Consider the following 13,225-nt stretch of genomic DNA (forward strand, 5'->3'; position numbering starts at 1 on the left):
GAGGTCCATCTGGTCCAATGTTTCATTCAATGCTCTTATTTCTTTATTAATTTTCTGCCTCGATGATCTGTCTATTTCTGAGAGAGACGTATTAAGATCTCCTACTATTATTGTATTCATATCAATATGACTCTTTATCTTGATTAATAGTTTTCTTATGTAATTGGGTGTTCCCATATTGGGGGCATAGATATTCACAATTGTTAAGTCGTCTTGTCGGATAGTCCCTTTAAGAATTATGTAGTGTCCTTCTGTATCTCTGACTACAGTCTTTAGTTTAAAATCTAATTTATCTGATATGAGAATCGCTACTCCGGCCTTCTTTTGAGGCCCATTGGCATGAAAGATGCTTCTCCATCCCTTCACTTTCAGTCTGGGTGTATCCTTAGGTTCAAAATGGGTCTCTTGTAGACAACATATGGATGGGTCCTGTCGTTTTATCCAGTCTGCAACCCTGTGTCGTTTTATGGGTGCATTTAGGCCATTCACATTGAGAGTGATTATTGAGAGATAGGTTTTTATTGACATCGTGTTGCCTTTGAAGTCTTTCTGTCTATAGATTGTTTCTATATTTCTGTTCAATGATATTCTTAGGATTTTTTCTCTTTTATAAGACCCCCCTTAATATTTCCTGCAGTGTCGGTTTGGTGGTTGCATAGTCTTTTAAGCCTTGCCGGTCTTGGAAACTCTTTATCTCTCCTTCCATTTTAAATGTCAGTCTTGCTGGATAGAGTATTCTTGGTTGCATGTTCTTCTCATTTAGTACTCAGAATATATTTTTCCAGCCCTTCCTGGCTTTCCAGGTCTCTGTGGAAAGGTCTGACGTTATTCTAATGGGCTTTCCTCTGTATGTAAGAAGCTTCTTTGTCCTAGCTGCTTTTAAGAGGGTCTCTCTTGAAACATAATTCCCCATTTTAACGATAAGGTGCCGTGAGGACTTTCGAGAATCTAAAATCTTGGGAGGAAATCTTTCTGCCTCTAGTACATGAACGTTGTTTCCATTCGTGAGATTGGGAAAATTTTCATAGACAACTTCTTCCACTATATCTTCTAGACTTCTTTCTTTTTCTTCCCCTTCAGGGATTCCAATAATTCTGACGTTGGAACGTTTCATGGCATCATTTATTTCCCTGATTCTGTTTTCGTGGCTTCTGAGCTGTTTGTTCCAGGCTTCCTCCTGATCCTTTCTCTCTATCTGTTTGTCCTCCAGATCACTAATTCTATCTTCTGTCTCAGTTACCCTAAACCATAAATGACTCTTAATCTCACAAAACAAACTGGCGGTTGCTGGGGGGAGGTGGGATTGGGAGACGGGGAGGGGGCTATGGACATTGGGGAGGGTATGTGCTATCGTGAGTGCTGTGAAGTGTGTAAACCTGGCGATTCACAGACCTGTACCCCTGGAGATAAAAATACATTATACGTACTGCATGGAGCACTGGGTGTGATGCCAAAACAATGAACACTGTTATGCTGTAAATAAGCAAATAAAAATAAATTAATTAATTTAAAAAAATACATTATATGTTTATTAAAAAAAAATTGGAAGGGGAGGCGAACCATAAGAGACTATGGACTCTGAAAAACAACCTGAGGGTTTTGAAGGGTCAGGGATGGGAGGTTGGGGAACAGGTGGTGGGTAATAGGGAGGGCACGTTTTGCATGGAGCACTGGGTGTTGTGCAAAAACAATGAATACTGATACGCTGAAAAGAATAAAGAAAATGGAAAAAAAAGAAACTAATGAGGTGCTGTATTGTGACTAAAATAACATAACAATAAAAAATAAAGAATAAGTGCCTGGCCCTCAGTCATAGAGTGTCTTTAGCTTTGTTGTCCCTGTCACCTCCTCAGCCCAGCACAGATGAGCCTTCCACAGGGTTTCTGACACAGGCAGGATGTGGGTTCTCACATTGTGTCTCTTGCACAGTAATAAATGGCCGTGTCCTCAGAGTTCAGGCTGCTGATCTGTAGATAGTCTGTGCTGACAGAGGTGTCCATGGAGAAAACAAATCGACCAGAGAAGCCCTGGGCATATGTTGGATTCCCAGTGTTGGTGTTGATCCATCCCATGGACTGTAGGCTCTTTCCTGGTGCCTGTCACACCCACTGCATGGCATAGCTGCTGAAGGTGTACCCAGATGCCTTTCAGGAGAACTTCATGGATTCCCCCAGCTTCCTCACCTCAGCCTCAGACTGCACCAGCTGCACCTGGGAGTGGACACTTTTGGAGAGGGCATGGGAGGGGATGAAGTCAAGCTCACTGGCCCTGGTTCCCTCCTCTGCCAAAGGACTGGGGGAATCCTTCCCTGTAGCCAATACCACCAGGAAGAGGATTCTCCAGCTCCAGTCCATGGTGAGGTGTTGTGCTCTCACGGTTTCTACAAAGGGTTGTGTGCAGCTGTTGGGTGATATTCTCAGGGCCCAAACATGTGTATATTTAAGCAAGTACACCGTGGCTCATTTGCATTTTCACAAAGCAGAATATTTCATATCAGGAAATGGGTCATTCAGAGAGAAGACACATCAGAGGGGAAACACATTCCTGGGATGCTGAGGTCCCACATCTGAACATCTCTTTGAGGATATACACCCTTCCCACATCCCGGACTTTTTGTTACCAGGGCTCTTTCCAATGAGAATGAGCCCGAGTACAGAGCTGTGGAGGCTACTGGGTAAGGCAATTTCCTTAGGAGCAGAAGCGAGTGCTGATCTGGAAACAGGAGACCAGGGACGGCAAACCTGATGTGTCAGTCCCTGTGGACCAGTGTCTGTGATGCCCTGTGCACCCCCTTTCTCAGGTGGAGGAGTGGAGTCTTGGTAGAGAAACACCTGAACCTGAGTCATGTCACCTGAATGATGTGTCTGATAGACCCAAATCCACATAATGTAATGAAATGCTGGTAAACCTCACATAACTATGTGTATAAAGATTATATATTCCAACAGATTCTCTTCTAATCAGGTAATGTTTTCAGATGTAAACTCAAGAAATCATCCCCCTATTTAAGATAAAACATCATGATAATCAAACTAAAAATGATTTAATTAATGAAAGATGTCTCATTTAATGGTAAGTGACTAAACCATTTCCTTGGAAGCCATGAACGAGGTTCCATGATACCCTGTATCATTATTTTCATGGATAAAGAAGATATGGTGTATATATACAATGGAATTTACTTCTCCATAAAAAAAACTTGCAAAGACATTGATGGAACTAGGAGGTATTATGCTAGAGTGAAATAAGTCAACCAGGGAGAGACAATTATCATATAATTTCGCTCATATGCAGAATTTAAGAAAAAAAATACGATCATGGGGGAATGGAGGTAAAAATAAAATGAGAAGAAATCAGAGAGTGAGCAAACCATGAGAGACTCTTGAGTCTAGGAAACAAACTGAGGGTTGCTAGAGGTGAGGGGCTGGTGTCTGGGTAAGTGGGTGACGGACATGAAGCATGCTCTGTGATGTAATGAGCTCTAGGTGTTATAAGCAACCGACGAGTAACTGAACTTTACTCCAAAACTAATGGTACACTATATATTAATTAAGTGAATTTAAATTAAATTGAAAAAAACCTTTTCATTTGGAGAAGCAAAGTAACAAGTACTAAATATGTAACAACAAATAAACCCCCATTATTCATGTGTGACCTGAGGAATCTGGTTTCTGGCCAGATCTGTCAAAGCCTGGAAGTCTGTAGTTTGCCCATAAGCTGAAAAACTGAGTCACCAGCTCTTCTCAGACCCACCAGAGACGTTGTGATAGGATATCTTTGTCTGATCAGGCGTCTGTGAAAAATACCACTGCCTGGGTAGCGTATAAACTGTAGAAATGAATTCCATCAGAGTCATGAAAGGTGGAAGTTCAATGTGAAGTCATGCAGCAAATCCAGTCCCCCTCACTCAACCTGTGCAGGGAGCAGGTTAGTCCCATTGATCTCCAAAATGTTGGACATTTAGGTCCAGGCTTCTCTTTAGAGGCTCATATTGCTCTCAGGGCCTTGACAAGGAGTTCCAGGATTATGCTGAGATGGTCAACCCATAACCACCTGCTCATCAAATATTTCCACATCATTCCTGATTTCTCTGGAACAAGATCTCTCCCTCCTTCCAGTAGGAACAGGCTGAGAATTTTCCAAAATTTTCAGTTCTGCTTCATACTGATTAATGATTATGTCTTCATATCATTTGTTCTTACCACACTTTTCGATGAGAATTCAAGAGAAACCTTCTGATGGTTTATGCCTTTGGTCAGAATTTCCCTCATACTCTTACCAAGTTGCACTCTCCCAAGTTCTTCCTTTCTGATCTCATTACAAGCAAGCTCTCTTCCCGTCTACAGAATAGGTCACCTCCTTTCTATTTCACAAAGGCACATTCCTCACCTTGTCTGTGACAACATCGAGGGGCCCATAATGTTTGTCTTACCACAAACAGTCCATAAGCATTTACCACATACAGTCCTTAAGCATTTAGATATTCTCTAGGAAGATTGGGGCTTTCATTGTAGGTCTCATCTTTACTTCTGGTGTCTCCCATGAATCACCCTTTACGACCCCTTCCTGACAATGTAGAGTTCTTCTGCACACATCACAGAAGCCTGCTAGCCCTTACCCATCACTCAGATTCAAACGGCTTCCACGATTTAGGTCCTTGTTACAGCAGCTCCACACTTCTCAGGATGGTATAACAGAGAGCATAAACCAGGTAGTTTAGAAATAAATTTCTCACATTTCTGGAGCCTTCCAAGTGCATGATCAAGGTATTGGCATATTCGCTGTGTAGTGAGTGCCTCCATCTGGATCATTGGGCATGTCTTTAAATTGTGTCTTCATATGGTAAATGGACAGTTTTGAGGATCCTGTGGGATCATAACAGGTCTGATTGCATTCATAACCTAACATTCTCCCAGAGCCCTTACTCCTTTGCCATCTTATTGGATATTACATTAGAACACTTGAATTTGCAGTGGACACATATATCCAGATCATAGTTCAGGGAAAACTGTGCCCCAAAAATTGAGTTTACAAATGTACATATGCAGGGAATCACAACTTACTAGGGCAAAAGGCACCCACAGATATATCCACAGGACCCACAGGAAAGTAGAGAAATATCTACAGGACCCACAAAAAATAGGAAAATTGAAAGGTAGATGGTGAATTGATGAAGGTTCAGTGTGGAGATGTCTGAGTTGAAGCTCTTGTGGAATTGGTGACAACCTTAGGGGTGTCCTACAAGTTTGTGTTTTAGGTCCAGAAGCCCCTCATCATCCCTCCCAGGAATGAAAGGATGAACATTTGTTGTGCTTCCAAGGTGGGGAAAGATCCTCTTAAGAAACTTGCCAGATAATTCAAGAACTGGGGGAAGGTAAATGCCAACATCCAGTTCATTCTAGATTTTGCATGGTGTAAGGGAATCACCCCTTCTCTCTCCTCTCCTCTTCTCCTCTCTCCTCTTCTTAGGCCTTCCTGTGTCACCTCAGTGAGTTGTAACCTGAGATTGTCTTGTGAGGATGACATCAATAGTCTCAGGCCAGGGAGGGAAAGACCAAGCATAAACTACAAACACCTGTCGATACCCACATATTATGCCCCTATGATAGGGATCTTGTATAATAATAACAAGTAAAAGCAAAGAGAGCTAGAAAACCAGAAGTTATTTTTGAATTCTATATGGAATCCAGCTCAGAATGAGACAAAAGCACGGACATGAGAGGAAATGTCAGTGTTGTCGCCTCAGTGGTTGATTCATTATTTTTCTTCTGAATCGTATTTTGGGATATAGTTCCCAGGTTAACCCCACTTTAGGGTTCTGTGATCATGGTAGACATTTGTTATTGAGCCTCACTCTACAACTGGCACCTGGTGGGATCAGGAGAGTGACAGGACTCTAGCCATATGGGGCTAAGGATCAAGGACAGGTTGAGGCAGAAGTTACAATAGCGCATAGTGAGGACATGGTGACTTCCTGTGGGATAATTGAAGGATAGCACTGGATGGGAAAGGATGCAGTCTCTACCAACCAGATCTGATGATTCATGTGGGTTTCCTGTGTGGAAGCCAGGAAACACGTTTCAGACATATTCCCCAAGGCTGCTCTCATAGACTCCAGAAGGGGACCCAGCAGTACTGCGATAGGTTTTTGTCTCTGGTTGCCAATCTGCAGGTCACATTGCCTATTTCATTGGGGGAAATCAGAGAGTGTATCCCATCAGGTGGGCTGCCTTTCCATGCAAGAGATAGAGCGATGCCTCCAGAAGGACAGTTCCTGATCACCAGTGTCCACCCATTTGGATAATGAGTTGTAGGATAAACTGTAGCTAGGAGGACAAGGACCCAGTTTGGGTAGATGTCCTGGGGGTATTTTCATAACCATGTGGAGGCAGAGTGTGCCCACTGAGGGCAGAGAACAGGCACTAAGCTCTCAGAAAGCCTGGGATTCCCAGGTGCTTCTCAGGGATGATGAGAATTCCTGAAGGTCCTTTTTGGAGAATGAAAAACACGATATGGATGAGGTTGATGACAGAAAGTTCCCTAGGGAATGGTGAGATCTCATCCACACGTAGAAAATGTTATCTCATTCTGGTTGGCTGCATGGAGAACATGAGAAATTGGAGAATGAAGAAATAATCATATATATCCCTGAGTGATTCTAGAGAGGCTAGTGGGTAAACCACCTATCTCAAGAGAAATCCCCTCCCCCCCCAACTTCCCCTGCTTCTGGGTCTGATTTTTGTCTGTGGTTCTTGAGTGTACTCTGCTGATGTGAGCACCCCCTAGTGTCCTGAGCACCTCAAGAGCACTGAAGTGTCTGGTCCTTCTGTCCTAAGCACTCCCTGGTGCCCTGAGAGCCCCCTGGTGTTCTGAGTTACTCCTGGTGACTTGAGCACCTGTTGGGAACCTGAGTTCCCTCTGGTGACCAGAGGGCCTCCTGGGGCCTTGAGCACAATGGTAGCCCAGCAACTTTTGTGTACCTGCAGGACAGTTTGTGTCTGGGCTCATCACAAGAGTGTACACACTGGGTACACACATTACAGTAACAAACAGTGGTGTCCTCAGCTCTCAGGCTGTTCATATGCAGAATTGGCATGTTCTTGCAATTGTTCAGGAGATTGTGAATTGGCCCGTCACAGTGTCTTCATGGTATATGTAACTACCACCTCTCATAATGGCTGAGACCCACTGCACCCCCTTCCCCAGAGCCTGGCAGACCCAACTCATGCTGTAGCCACTGAAAGTGAACCCAGAAGCTTCACAGGAGTTTCTCAGCGACCCCCAGGCTTCACTGGGTCTCCCCCAGACTCCACCAGGTATACTTCTCAATGGACACCTGCAGACACAAGACATCCTGGTCAGGAAACTGTCCTTCACTCACTGCTTTTATTTTTCTTTCTTTTTTTTTTAAGATTTTATTCATTTATTTGACAGAGAGAGATCATAAGTAGGCAGAGAGGCAGGCAGAGAGAGTGAGAGGGAAGCAGGCTCCCTGCTGAGCAGAGAGTCTGATGTGGGGCTCAATCCCAGGACCCTGAGATCATGACCTGAGCTGAAGGCAGCGGCTTAAACCACTGAGCCACCCAGGCGCCCCTCACTCACTGCTTTTCTTACTCATATCCACTTTCTTATTCAATGTCTCTTGTTCTCTGTAAATTACCTTTGAAAAGAGTAACAAGGAAAACCCAGCCAAGAATAAACTCCACCATGAGCTGTCTGTGTTCTGTCCTGAACACTGAATGGAAAACCTGGGAATCCCGAGACTGGGGCTCCCAGCCCAGCTGCAGGATTGGGGCTGGGCTGGTTTAATCAGAAGAAGGTGAACCCTATTTTCATGACCCTTGACTATATAGCCAGTATGGTATCTATACTGACAGAGAGGACAGTGACCAAAGCAGGTATGACTGCCTTTGATTTGGTGATACTGACAGGATTTGGGAAAAGATGAAGTTTGATTATATGATTTTCAGAGTAACTGCTTGATTTACATTTACCAGTTTGATTTCACATAGTCACACATATCGGGGGTGTAGATATCATGTTTCCCCTTAAAGTGACATAATCCTACACCCAGAATTGTGGAGGGTTTGTGAAGTGTCCAAGAACACTCAGGTGAGAGTGAGACCCGGGATTTGGACCTGTGCTCCTCCCGCAGGACCTAGTACCCACCCTGAGTCCCCTGCAGGACAGAGAGTACAGGCTCATGGGGAATGTGGGATCCAGCCTATAGTGAAGACAAGATGACTTTTTTTAGAATTTACTTGAGATACAGAATCAGGGTGCATGCCGGTGTTCTTCCTAGTCTCTATGGTTTCACTGTCACTGTCTTCATTCTAAGTCATACCTGGGAGTATTTGTAATAGTTTTGATGACTGTGTTTGACGCAGGATGAACTGCACACAGGCAGAGAGAGCGATATGAGAAACACATGTGTCAGAATCAACAGTATCCAGAACAAGAAAATCCATTTTCCATAAAATTTCCTGTATTGGCTATTCTTCCTTCCTCATTCCTTCTTCACTCTGCCCCACATTACTCTTGATCTTCATGTTACCTTACACTAGCCTTAATTTTCTACAATATATAATTTTGTAATTGTATGAAACATACCTTTATTTCTAGGGCTTCTATTGCTGAGCCAAATACTTGACAATTCTCCCATATTTATTATGTTTTTTATTTTTATGATGGGCAGCTTTCCAAAGATGACATAGAGTGCAATGTGTCCAATTTTAAGCTGATGATTGGGCTTAGAATTGTTCCCATGTTTCTGTATTTTATATTTATTTATTTATTTATTTATTTATTTATTTATTTATTTATTTTAGTTACCATACAGTACATCATTAGTTTTGATGTAGTGTTTCTGTATTTCAATAAACTCACTACTCAGATTGGAGTTGCAAGAACTAAAGAAATAAATAGAACAAACTTCAGATCAACAAATTTCATGTCGATATACCTTCTAATTCTATTCATGAGACAAACAATAATCTTAAACTCTCAGGCATGACAAGTACTCACAGGAGCTAAGAACCAGCGTCTTGGCGTATTGTGAATGCAGATCCCTGATGACAAATAAACTGTCACAAGGTTTAGATAGAATATTTAATGGATTTCTTGTCATCATGTGAGCTAAAGGTGTTATAGTGTGAGGTTCTCCAGGACCATATCATTAAACCAATCCTGTTCTCATGCATTCCTATCATGTACGATGGGGACAAATCATGAAAAGCCTCTCCACACCCTGGTGTTCCTGGCAGGATGGGAGGAAAATGACCCACAACAGGAATGGATGGAGATCCACGCATCCTGTGTCCACCACAGAAATAAAGAATTTATGTGCAGAGGAAGCCCTCAGAAGCAGGATCTTGGGGCCACAGGTGGAGCTCCACAGGATCTGGAAGGGGAACAGATGTCACAGTCTCAGTTCTGTTGAGGACCACACACACTTTTCACATGGAATGAAAGCCTTAGTCTTCAGGGAAAGGCAGGGAAACAGGAAGCTGAGGACACCCAGGGACCACTGGAGCTGTGGGAGGGGACAACTGGGAAGAACAGAATGACAGTGTATCCAGAGACAGGCAAGAATACATGGACTTGGCGATGGTGCAAGATGGCAGGGAAGTAGGAGAAAGCGCCGTTTTAACCTGTATCCTAAAGTGAGCAGATTACCTACCAAAGAACTCCGATCACCCATGAAATAAGACTGAGATCAGAATTATACATGTCTGGATCTCTATGGGGGCAGAAGATGCCAGTGGGCAGGTAAAGCAGAGTGGGAATGTCGGACTGATATTGGAAGATAAACAAAAGTGGGAGGGAGCCACCAGAGGCGACCAATTGGAAAGTAATACCCCCATACAAGAGTGCCCTGCGACTGGGGACCAGCATTAACTTGGAGTCTGATTGAAAGTACTCAAAAAGAGCAAAGATTGCGGGGGGAAATTGTGGGATTCAGGGCTGTTAGGGACAGAGACTTAAGTCCCCGGACCCAGGACAGCTTGCCCTGGTGCTGAGCCAGAGAGAGTGTGGTGGAGAAACCAGGTCTTGGTCCCTGAGCCCACAGCACACCCGAGAATGTGTGGGGTCTGGCTCCTGGGCGGACCAGCCTGACTCGAGCAGCTGGGAGCCTTGCCAGATTGCAGGTGGCTATCAGACCCTGAGAGACACGCACACATCCACCCCCCCACCAAGAGGTATGCACCAGCCCAGGGCTCTTATACCCGTGCAGAGCTATCAAAGCCAGAGATGTGTGGACCTCACACCATCCCCTGGGAGAGGTGTGCGCCAACCAGCGCTTCCAGCATGGGCCAGAGGGGAAACCTCAGTGTGTGATCAATTCTTGGAACCACTCTGGTGGTCAGGAGCTGTCAAGAGAGCTGCTGCTGCCATGGTTTTGGGTACAAGGAGGAGATCCTGCATCCCCAGGAACCGCGACTCGGAACCTACTCTGCCAGCAGCTCTGCAGAGCATTCTGAGGCTTCTCTCTGAGAGGGATTTCGGGTGCACTTTGCTTTCCTCTAAACCTCCAAAAACTGTCAAAAGCTGTCAAGGCGAGAGATAAAACAAACAAACAAACAACAACAACAACAACCCAACAAACTTAAAAACCTCCAGAGGACAAAAGCCTGGAAAATCGGTTTCCTCAGAGCTCACCCCTTTGAGGAGGGTGGGAGGACTTATCTCAAGGAACATCATTGACTGAAAACCCACGTTGCAGAACCCTCGAACCAGAAAACCATCCAGGAAGGAAAAAAAAAAGATGACAAGAGAACAACCACCACTACTTCATAGATACAACTTTTATTTTTAACTCGTTCCCACTATTCTGGTTCATTTTTTTATATAGATAAAATTTTAACCTATTTACCATCCAAGTGAGCTGTCCAGTACATCAAATTCCATAATAACCTAACCTGAACTTTTTGATACATACACCCATGTTTTTCTTTTGCTTTTCTATTTAATTTTTAATTTTTTTAAAATTTTAGTTTATTTTAGTCTAGTTTAGTCTCTTTTTATTTTTATTTTCTAATATTCATATAGAGTTAAACTTCAAGGTAACCCCCTTTCCCGAATGAATGCTACCCTTATATGTAAACCAATTTTTAATCCCCTTTATCTTAGGAATGTTGAGTCCTTTAACAAAGATATCAAGATACATCCAGGAAGAATCAAAATAACCTTCCTCGCCCACACTGAGAATTTATAACCACTGTCCCATCTTTTTCTTCTGCCAGTGTATTCTGTGTATTTGTGTTTGTCCTGATAGTATATAAATCTTATACTTGGGGGTCTTTTTGACGAAATTATTCATTTTTGCATATATATTTTTTTTCTCTATCTCTCATCATATATTTTTATCAGTCTTTTTTTTTTGTCTGTTTTTGTTTATATACTTCATAAATCTTACGTTGGGGCTCATTTGGGTTGAGACTTCTCTTTTATCTTCCCTTTTTTTCCTGTCTCTCTCTCTCTCTTTTTCTTTTTCTTTTCTCCTTTCTCTCATTTAGGGGGGAATCCTGATTGCTCAGAAGTGTTCCAGGGTGCACCTTACTGCACCACAGTAGATACATCATGCTACATCCTTTCAGTCATTGCTCACCAAAATGACTAGGAGGAGAAATGCCATACAGAAGAAAAATTCGGAGGATGGGCCTTCTAGAACAGATGTAATGGCTAATAACATAGACAATATGTTGGTAAAGGAATTCAGGCTAAAAATTATCCAGGCAATAGCTAGGTTGGAGAAAGCCATGGATGACCAAATGAAATTGATTAGGGAAGAACTGAAAGCCACCAGGGAAGATGTTCACAATCTTAGGGCAGAACTGAAAGCCAAAGGGATAATGTTCACAAAGCTCTCAATGAGTTCCAATATAATCTAAATTCTCTAAAAACTAGGGTAACTGAGACAGAGAATAGAATTAGTGATCTGGAGAACAAACAGATAGAGAGAAAGGATCAGGAGGAAGCCTGGAACAAACAGCTCAGAAGCCACGAAAACAGAATCAGGGAAATAAATGATGCCATGAAACATTCCAGTGTCAGAAATATTGGAATCCCTGAATGGGAGGAGAAAGAGAGAAGTCTAGAAGATATAGTGGAACAAGTTGTCTATGAAAATTTTCCAAAATTCGCAAATGGAACCAGCGTTCATGTACTAGAGGCAGAACGGTCTCCCCTCAAGATTATAGATTTTAAAAAAAGTCAAGGCACCTGATAGTAAAATTGAAAAATCATAATTGTAGATACAATCTCTTGAAAGCAGCTAGGACAAAGAGGCTCCTTACCTACAGAGCAAAGCCCATCAGAATAACATCAGACCTATCCACAGAGATCTGGCAAGCCAGGAAGGGATGACAAGATATATTCAGTGTATTAAATGAGAAGAACATGCATCCAAGAATATTTTATACAGCAGGACTGACATTCAGAATGGATGGCAAGATAAAGAGTTTCCAAGACTGGCAAGGTGTAAAAGACTATGTAACCACCAAGCTGACACTGCAAGAAATATTAATGGGGGTTCGATAAAAGAGAAAAAAATCCTAAAAATATCATTGAACAGAAATATGGAGACAACCTACAGAAAGAAAGACTTCAAAGGTAACAAGATGTCAATAAAAACGTATCTATCGATAATCACTGTCAATGTAAATGGCCTAAATGTGCCCATAAAATGACACAGTGCTGCAGATTTGATAAAACGACAGGACCCATCCATTTGTTGTCTACAGGAGACCCGTTTTGAACCTAAGGATACACCCAGACTGAAAATGATGGGATGGAGTAGAATTTTTCATGCGAATGGGCCTCAAAAGAAGGCCAGGGTGGCGATTCCATTATCAGATAAATTAGATTTTAAACTAAAGACTGTAGTCAGAGATACAGAAGGACACACTACATAACTCTTAAAGGGACTATCCCCCAAGACGATCTAACAATTGTAAATATCTATGCCCCCAGTATGGGAGCAGCCAATTACATAAAAAACTATTAATCAAGATAAAGAGTCATATTGATATGAATACATTAATAGTAGACGATCTTAATACACCTCTCTCGGTAATAGACAGATCATTGAAGCAGAAAATTAATAAAGAAACAATAGCATGGAACGAAATATTGGACCAGATGGACCTCATAGATATATACAGACATTCCACCCTAAAACAACAGAATACTCATTCTTCTCAAGTGCACATGGAATTTTCTCCAG

The sequence above is a fragment of the Meles meles genome, chromosome 6, assembly GCF_922984935.1.
Source record: "Meles meles chromosome 6, mMelMel3.1 paternal haplotype, whole genome shotgun sequence".
In the NCBI taxonomy this organism is placed as follows: domain Eukaryota; kingdom Metazoa; phylum Chordata; class Mammalia; order Carnivora; family Mustelidae; genus Meles; species Meles meles.